We start from the raw sequence: 9422 nt of genomic DNA on the forward strand, positions 1-9422 counted from the left end.
CACCCCCGCGCGCTGTCATAATACCCTTCCTTTTATTCACGGACCTTTGCTTAGCCGGAGAGAAGCTGGTTAAATCTCACCGTTTCTGACACAGATTCCACCTCTGTTTTCCCAGTGTAAACAATTATTTCTAAACACAAAGCCAGTCTTCTGGTTGATTCTGCATTTGCAGGTGGAGGTGGCCGGTTAGAGTGGCTGAAAACTTCAGGCTGGAGTTGACAGTCTGCTTTGGGTGTGCTTGAGAAGGGGGTGCTTTTAAAGGCACCCCGCTGCCCTTCCCATTCCTGTGGTTGTCTTGTCCTGACTCAGCTGGGAGAGGCCCTTCCCAGCCTAAATCTTGGCTCCTCATTTGTGAAAAGACTAATGTGCATGAGACTAAAGTCTTTCAGGAACTGAAATTCTGGATTAGAAAAAAAAATAATCCTTAAAAGCAGCACACCTCACCTCCCTCCCTTAAAATAATATAGATATATTATAGACCATATACTACAGACCTCTATTTTCTTCACCTACTGTAAACAGAAAAGACTTTAAAAAAAAGAAAAAGAAAATCACCCTTCCCCCTCAGTTATAAGTATTTTGGTATATTTTCTTCCTGTCTCTATTAATGCCTGTTTTTATTATTATTACAGGCAGCCGACTAAAGAGCAATCCCTTGGCTTTTTAGATTTTGGCATTTAATTGATAGATAGTCATGACATATGCAGGGGGACAGGCGTCTAGTTATACCATACAGGCAGAGTTTCCATGGCGGTGTCTGCTTTTGGATGAAGCTTGGAATAACTGAAAGTGAACCAGCTGGCCACAGTGTCATGGTGAAGGCCCAGGTCTTGCCACAGCTCTCATTTTTTTATATATATATTTTATTGATTTTTTACAGAGAGGGATAGAGAATTAGAAACATTGATGAGAGAGAAACATCGATCAGCTACCTCCTGCACACCTCCTACTGGGGATGTGCCCGCAACCAAGGTACATGCCCTTGACCGGAATCGAACCTGGGACCTTTCAGTCCACAGGCTGACGCTCTATCCACTGAGCCAAACCGGTGCTGGCTCTCATTTTGATGTTGCTGTCTTGTGGAAAACGTCTGTGTGTTTGAGGAGGGCTTAGGGAAAGATCACATGGTTTTGTCATTACAGCTGGGAATTTCCCCATCTCTCTCCCTTCACATTTCACTTTTCTGGAAAGAGCAAGATTATAGGAATAGGAGTAATTTCTAGAACCTTAGAGAAATGGATAATTTTGTCCACTATTCTTTTGCATTTACTGTCTCTTCTAACCAAATTCTGTTAAGTTAGAATGCATTAACAATGTTTTAGGAATGGTCTCCCTTGGATGATGCCATGAATTAGAGAACTGTGTTACAAAATACAAAAGAACATGGTTGGTGTTTTTTTTTAAGGCAACTCAAAACTATTGGTATCCTAAGGCCATTCCAGCCTTACTCCCTGACAGGCTGTGGTTAGTCAGGTGGTAGATTGAAGGTGCCAGAGTTTTTACTAAACGTTGCAGTCCCACTGGTGGTCGGACAAACACATAGGGTCACTTTAACACTCACGCCTGGAGACCAGGTCTCAGCAGACAGAGCTGATCCGAAGCTGCTGGTAGTGGAGTTTCAGCATTCTAGTACTTGAGGGGCTTCTGAGAGCTTTTAACGCAATACCAGCCCTGAAGCAGTAGCTGGACTTGATGAACTGTAAGTAGAGGCAATTGTATCAGTGTTTGTGGCCACGACCCTGAGATTGTCATTGTATCTGCAATTCCTTACCCAACATGCTGAATGCCAACTCATAAAGTTTGGGTTGTGTAAGGCCAAGGTGACACCTACTTTGAAACAACTGCTCGTACCATCGTGGCACGAGAAAACTATCACAAAATCTTAGTGACGGTCATTTCTCTGCTTCTCTGCATGCTGACATTTAGAAGTTCTTGAGTGTGCTGGAGACGGCACAGTACTCCGTGTGGTGTGGCCTTTGTGGAGTGTGGAGGGGAGAAATGCGATGGAGCGTTCCCTGTGGCGTGGCTGGCAGGAGGGATGGATGACATGTTCCTGGGACAGAGACTTCGGTGGAGTGAGGACTCCACTCCCCTGTGCTGCCTGCCTCCCCAGAAGACATTTGGCAGGAGGCACACGTCTTATCTCCAGAATCTAAGATTTCAAAACCGGTGGCTCAGTCTAGGTGTCCGGGCTAATGCTCTTCATGAATTAGTTGCCGGTCTTCACGTTTTAAATAAAAATGCGAAAGCTCTCCAATATCTAAATCAAAACCATTTGCCTCAGAAAAGCTATACATAACATACAACTTTATATTACACACTTATATTACCATAGGAATCTATGCTTCTTATAGAAAATTGGGGAACTATAAAATTAAGGTCTTAAAGAGATTCAATGCTATTCACATTTCTGTGTATTTCCTTTTTGTTTCTCTAAATATATTTTTAAAATGTTAGACATATATTTTATGTTGAAGATAAAATTTTTGATAATTTAATTTTAATGGCCTAAAGCAGCGGTTCTTAACCTGTGGGTCGTGACCCCTTTGGCGGTCAAACGACCCTTCACAGGGGTCGCCTAAGACCATCCTGCATATCAGATATTTACATTACGATTCATAACAGTAGCAACATTACAGTTATGAAGTAGCAACGAAAATAATTTTATGGTTGGGTCGCAACATGAGGAACTGTATTTAAAGGGCCAGAAGGTTGAGAACCACTGGCCTAAAGTATATTGTGAATATTTTTTTTTCATGTTTTAATATATCTTTTAGAAATTAGGGCACATTCTGCTTTAAAGCTGTTGAAATTGACAGTGTTTTGAAAATTATTTTTATTCATGAATGGTTTTAATGTACTTTGGGGTTCATGTGTTCTGGTCATAAGCTGTTAAAATAGAGATTTCATGGTTTGGAAGGTTGAGCGGAAAGAAGTGAGGGCATCATGGGAATTGCCTTTTGTACCATTGCCTCATCCCGGGAGGGATTTCTGACACACATATTCTCTGCCCACTGGCACAGTCCTGGCACGTTGCCCTCGGGTTTGTTGAGGGAGCCATGTCCCTAAGACATAAGGCTGATATGCCCTGAGTACGTTCTTTATTTTATTAACCAGAAAGGGAAAGTTGCTGCAGGAACTGGTTTCTCCCTCAGCTGACCGCCATGGTGGCCGCAGGCCGAGCATGGGCAGCCCGGGACAGGGTAGGTGATGATAACAAACAGGACCAGGCACTGTTCGCAAGGCCTCCGAGGTGCTCACTCAGGGACTCAGCCCTGCTGGTGGGTCCTGCTCTTACCCATCGTTCACAGACGGTAAAAGAACAGGTGCAGAGGTGAAGTCACCCAACCCGGGTTGAACCTCGGCTGTCCGGCTTCAGGGCCAGAGCTCCTAATTGCTTAGTTCTTCCAGGTGAGCCAGCAGGTGGCGAGGCTGAGGACGGGGCTGCTGCCTGCTCGGTGTCACTGCTCCTTGATTTTTCCTGTCTCATTTGCACTCGGTCTTGGACCACGAGCAGAGGTTGTAAACCACAACAGAGGTTGACTCAGCTTGGTTCTGTGAGTGCTAAGATCTGCTACACACTGTTTACTTTCTGGGGAATTAAAGAGTAAAGGGCTCGGCCTGCCCTGGAAGTTGGTCCTGTAAGGCTGGAGAACAGTGGAGACTGGTGGTTAATGCGTCCTGTGCTGAAGGAGAGCATGAGGGGTGGGAACAGGGACCCCGGCTTAGCAGGGACGGAGGAGCGTCGCTCACTTACGTAGGAGATTGGCCGCACCATGGCACATGGGATTGCTTTCTGCTGCATCCCTTGGGGTATTTTATTTTATTTATTTATTTATTTTACCAGAAACAGACCTTCTCGGCAAGTTCTAAATCATGCTGAAAACGTTTAATAGACGAGAGACTAGAATTGGGAATTTCCAGGGATTGAAGGCACGGTGGTACGCTTTTCCCCAGTACAATTTTAAGCGTAACCTCAATGTATAAAATAGTAAAGGCCGGGCTGCGATGGTTGGAGGGGGCCAGGGGCTGGGAGTCCCAGACCACACAGACACGAGGCTCTCAGGACAGCCCGACTTCCTCGGCTGACGCCGCCACTGGCGCAGGGCCGGGGCGCCTCAGCCCATCTGACACGGCCGTGTCCCCTCGGGCATGACACAGTGGAGTGTGTTCCTGAGCCCGGGGTCGGTCTGAGGTCTGGCTGGGCCTTGGCGTTATCTTTCTTTGTGCCCCGACATCCAGTCAGTCAGCAGGTTCTGCTGACTCTAACTCGCGCTCTGTACCGAGCTGCCTGATACACACCCACTTCTCCCTTTCGTTCTCACTGTCGCCATCCTCGTCCAGGGTCTGTCACCTCTAGCAAAGGCCCTCCGTTTAAGAACGGGGGAGGGGGATGCCTTTTCCCCCCCTGCCCAGCGCCGTCCAGGGCTCCTGTGAGGCCCACGTCTTCAATGAGCTTGGTGGTCAGGGCTTCCAGAGTCTAGTTCCAACCTACTGTTTCCCTTGCTTCCCAAACCACCACATCCTGGGGCCTTTGGAGCACGGAGTCTCCAGCACAAGGCCAGCCAAGGCCTCTGCACCCCTAGACTGCACCCCTGGGGGGACTATTCCCCTCTCCCAGCCTTCCTGTGTCCTGGAAGGGCCTCCCGGGCCCTGCATGCCCACCTCGACCTGTCAGCAGGGACGTTCCTCACCCTCCCCTCGTTCCTCATGGTCCTGCTCCTCAGAGGCACTTGCCTGGAGCCACTCACTGTCCTCAGACTCCAGGTCACTCCCTGGACCCCTAGGCTGACATTCAGCTGGGGTGCTCCAGCAAGCACAGTGGCGACAGTGTTGAAATACTCCCAGACTGGTTAGAAAATGGCCGCAGCCCGAATTCAGAAACGGGGGAGAGGGGTTGAAGCAGGGGGTGGTTCGTGCCTGGCCTGACAGGGTCTCCTGCACCCGGATCTGGGCACTGGCCGTTCTCCCCGTTGGTGGAGGCCTGGCTGTGCTGTTATTCAGTGTTTGAGCAGCCCCCCTCCCTCTGTCCTGCATTTGACCTTTCAGGGGTGCATATCTTGCTTCCCCAGTTCAATGCCCAGCCACCCTCCAGGCTCCGGCTCCTCCTCCTCATGGTCTAGGTCCCAGGGGGTGACCGGGCCTCGGTCTTCAGCAGCATGTAACATAGGGCCTTAATGTCGGTGAGTGCTCAGTACCGGCTGCTGGTTGCTTGAGACCTGGAAACATTCTGGTGGTCGATGTCCCATGGAAGGGTCGCTGGCAAAAATGTACATTTAAATGTTCCTGTTTGTATATGGCGATGCTGGGCAAAGCTTAGGTCTCCAGAGCAGAGCCTGTGCTTCCATGGCGGCACTGCAGGCGTCTCTTTCAGTTCTGCTGGAGCCGCAGGTGGTGTGGGCTTTGCAGGATGTGAGGGGGGGGCGGGGGGCGGGCGGGCAGGGGGAGGAGGAGGAGATCAGTGTCAAGTTCTCGATAATCTCACATATCTGTACTGTAGTCTTCGTTGACCTGGTATTCCTACTTAGAATCACACCTTGTTTCCGGGCCTCCACAGCTGTTCGTTCTTCCTGTAGGACAATTACCCACATTGTGCCTCACTCGGCTTCCCAGATGGCCTGGTGAGGAGCTGGCAGGGACCTTGCCTGTCGAGCAGTCCAATCAACCACCTCACTGAGGATGGCACCAAGATCCAGAGGGTGTGGCTGAGCCGCCCAGAAACAGGCTAGACTGTGAGGACAGTGCCAGTGTGTTCTCTGCTGACATGAGTCAGAGACGAATGCCACCGAGGCCAGGGCCTCTTTAGCGTTCAGGCAGTCAGACAGTGCTCAGCCCTGAGGCAGGAGCTGCTGCTGTGGGGTCCCCAGGACACGCCTCCTCAGGTGAGGCTGCTGCGGCCCCAGGGCCACGATTCTCCTTCCTCCAGAGCAGCCGCAGGCCACTTGGGCAGGTGACAGTCACAGACAGCGTCCTGCACTCTTCCCCCCATCGTGGGGCGATGCTGAATAGCTTTGTCTCCCTCCCGGATGGAAAGCCTGTTTGCAGGCCTTGGCAGGCGCTGCTCCCCGGCCCAGTTAGCAGTTCTGTTTATTGTGCCCATGGTTGGGAGCTGCCAGAGACAAGTGATCAGAGAGGTTGCAGGTACTGCTCAGGAGATGGGGGGCCGTCCCCACAGTGGGGTGTGTGTGCCCCGGTGGGTGGGGGTAGACCATCCATTAGAGTGCAGGGTGGATGTACTAGGATTTCTGTCGATCCTTATTTTTTAGCTTTCTTTTTAAAGTTATATTTTATAGAAATATATGTACATAGTTTATATGTAAATGCACCTATATATTAGGGATGCATTTTACTTATTGCTTTGGGTGCATTGTCGAAAGGTTAGGGAATCAGAAAATTACCTCCTTCTCTACCGTTTTTCCAAGGAGAAGACTCAGTTTGTCAGTGAAGGGGAAGCGAACTGCTTTGTGAAACGAGGCTGTGAGCCTTGTTCTCATGGTCTCTGACCTTGGGTGAGTCAGGTGAAATCCAGAGTGCGCTTTGCTTTTGGACCCAAAACTCGACAATGTAGAAGCCTCATTAGGACACGGTTGTTTTTTCGGTGTTGACATAGATTGGGAACATAATATAAATTTGCAATTTGAGTACATGGACCTTTTTCTCACATGACAATTAAATGCCATGCTGGTTGGCCACGCTAAGTCAATATTTAAGTTGGTTGCCAGAACCGGTTTGGCTCAGTGGATAGAGCGTCGGTCTGCGGACTGAAGGGTCCCAGGTTCGATTCCGGTCAAGGGCATGTACCTGGGTTGCGGGCACATCCCCAGTAGGAGGTGTGCAGGAGGCAGCTGATCGATGTTTCTCTCTCATCGATGTTTCTAACTCTCTATCTCTCTCCCTTCCTCTCTGTAAAAAATCAATAAAATATATTTAAAAAAAAATATTTAAGTTGGTTTTCTTGCTTTAGACCTTCACGCAGCTGGCGGGAGGCGGTTGTGCACTAGTCAGACCTGCTCCCCGCGCAGGTGCGCACTCAGGCTATGGGAGCCTGGAGCTGGACCGGCCTCAGAGGTAATGATAGGATGTTTGGGATTTGCCTTAAAATCCTTCTAAAAAATGGATCAAATGAAACAATATTAGCAAAATGTTGATCTTTTTTTAATATATATTTTTTATTGATTTCATGGAGGGAGAGGGAGAAATAGAAACATCAGTGATGAGAGAGAATCATTGATCCGCTGCCTCCTGCATGCCTTCTACTGGGGATCAAGGCCTCAACCCAGGCATGTGCCCTTGACCGGAATCAAACCCGGGACCCTTCAGTCTGCAGGCCGACGCTCTATCCACTGAGCCAAACCGGCTAGGGCAAAATGTTGATCATTATTAAAGCTGAGGGCATGGGTGCGTGGTGGCTTATTATACTGCTCTGGCTACTTTTGGAAATTTCCGTAATAAAAGTTTAACCAAAACATAAAGGAAAAGAGACTCAAACTAGTGTCACCCAAGTAGGTAATAGCCAGACCGGACAATCTCTTTTTCCTTCTTTCCCTCCTTTAAACAAACACTGGCCTATTATTCTATAATGCTGTCCGCTTAGTAGATTTGTGTTGTGTTAACTCCCCCTGGGGCCAGTCCCGTCGTCTTATAGTTACCTGAACGCTTGGTGTAACTCTAGCTCGTGTCCCGTGGTTGTCACCAGCACCTCCCTTATCCCTCCTCATACAATGAGCTAAACCCTGGCTAACCTTTCCTCTGCCTCACATCCCTCCTGCAGCACCACCGAGGGCCTGGGCAGGGCTGTGGGAGTTAGAGGTCATCTGTCCAGGCTCTGCTGGGTCCCAAGGCACCGCGCGCGCAGCCTGGGATACTCTGTGGGTTCCATTCGCCTCTGCTTCTGAGGGTCACGGCGCTTCCCTGCTGAAGAGCGGAGCTCGGGGTCCCCTCTCCGGCGACAGGTCTGTCTCTGTGTCCTGCCTCCCACCTGCCCTGTTGTGCCGAGCCCTCTCTCTAGTTGTCCAGGCCCTCTGAAACCGAGGTCTATTTTAAGAGGTGTAAGTAACCCTACCCAACCTGTGTCCCCTCAGCCTCCTTACCCAGGTCACTGATATCTGATCGTGGCGACTTCTTCCAGCCCTAAGGCCTGGGTCTCTTCTCCGCCTCCCGCACCGGCCTCGCCCTGGCAGGGACCTGAGGACTCCAGCCTCCTGCTCCCAGCTGCGTCATAGCCTGTGGACAGGGTGCTGTCCTGGGAGAGAGGCAGGGTGTCCTTGGCCTCTGGTTCAGGACACATTTGTTCCTGACCCCCTGCCCTGTGGCCTCCTCTTTGCTCCCCACACCCGCACCTGTCCCTGCCGGTTCCCACCTGGCCTGCTTCCACCTGGCCTGCCGGGTCCCACCTGGCTCTGCGGCCAGCCCTCCCTGCCTCTGCATCCTGGCGGCTCCTTCAGTCCTCACGGTCTGTCCGGTCTGTCCGTACAGGTGTCTTTGTCCTCACTGAAGGCAGAGGGCCCTGTAAGCGCTGTGTCCTCATGCTGATGGCCTCCTGCCTGCGAGGGACTCCCTAGGAGAGGTTTTATTCCCCTGTGGTTTCAGAGTATTCCCCTGTGTGTTTCTTTGCCGTGGGAGCCTTGGGTGGAAGTTGCCCACATAGCAGGTCGGTGGCTGCACCGGGGCCCAGCACAGGGCAGATGGTGAGAGCTGGATGTGTACTTGCTGGGAGGGGCCGACTCCTCCTGCATCCTCTGCTAGGACAGGTTGCCGCCCGGAGCCCTTTCTGAGCAGGTGGCCAATACGTAAATACCAGAAGAAATGGACTGACCCAGTTAGAGCGTCTTTATCTTATTTGTAAAGATATAGCAAAGTTCAAAGAATAATAAAATCATAAAGCAGGTACCACGTGCCCACCACATGGAATTGATGCTTTTTAACGTCGATGGTTTTCCCTACGTGCCCTGCGGTCGCCTGCGGGTGCTGGGTGTAGGAGGGATCCTGGGCCAGGGCTCCTGGCCGTCCTCCGCCTTCTCCAGCATCGTCCTTGAGGTGCCCCTTGGCATTGGTGAGGGAGAGGGCACTGCTTCCCTCAGTGCCCACGCCTGTCTCTCCCCGAGGCCCGCACAGGCAGCAGCGGCGAAGCTGACCCAGGATTTCGTAGCCTATCGTGGTACTGCCAGTTCCTAGGACACAAATCGAATGTTTTGCATTTGACTCTACCGTTCTTTCCATCTTTCCGTGCTGTGTCTATATTCACCACTGGAAGTGAGCAGCTTTGGACAAAGCATCCGATGGACCCCAGACTTGGGTGCCTTCTGTGGGTGCAGCTTCTCAAACAAACGGGCCCACTCCCCTCAGTGGAGAAGAGTCCTGCCTCCAGGCCCAGCGCTGGCCACTGGGAAAGGACGCCTGCCCCTTCCCTGTGAAGTGGTCCT

At 50.8% G+C, this 9422-nt stretch overlaps 1 pseudogene; it reads right to left on the reverse strand.

The window, feature by feature from the left end:
- Nucleotides 1-9219, reverse strand: part of LOC102443323 — an 18128-nt pseudogene extending 8909 nt beyond the window's left edge.
- Between the last annotated feature and the right edge of the window lie 203 nt (nucleotides 9220-9422).

Source organism: Myotis lucifugus, unplaced genomic scaffold (genome assembly GCF_000147115.1).
Source record: "Myotis lucifugus unplaced genomic scaffold, Myoluc2.0 scaffold_102, whole genome shotgun sequence".
Classification (NCBI taxonomy): domain Eukaryota; kingdom Metazoa; phylum Chordata; class Mammalia; order Chiroptera; family Vespertilionidae; genus Myotis; species Myotis lucifugus.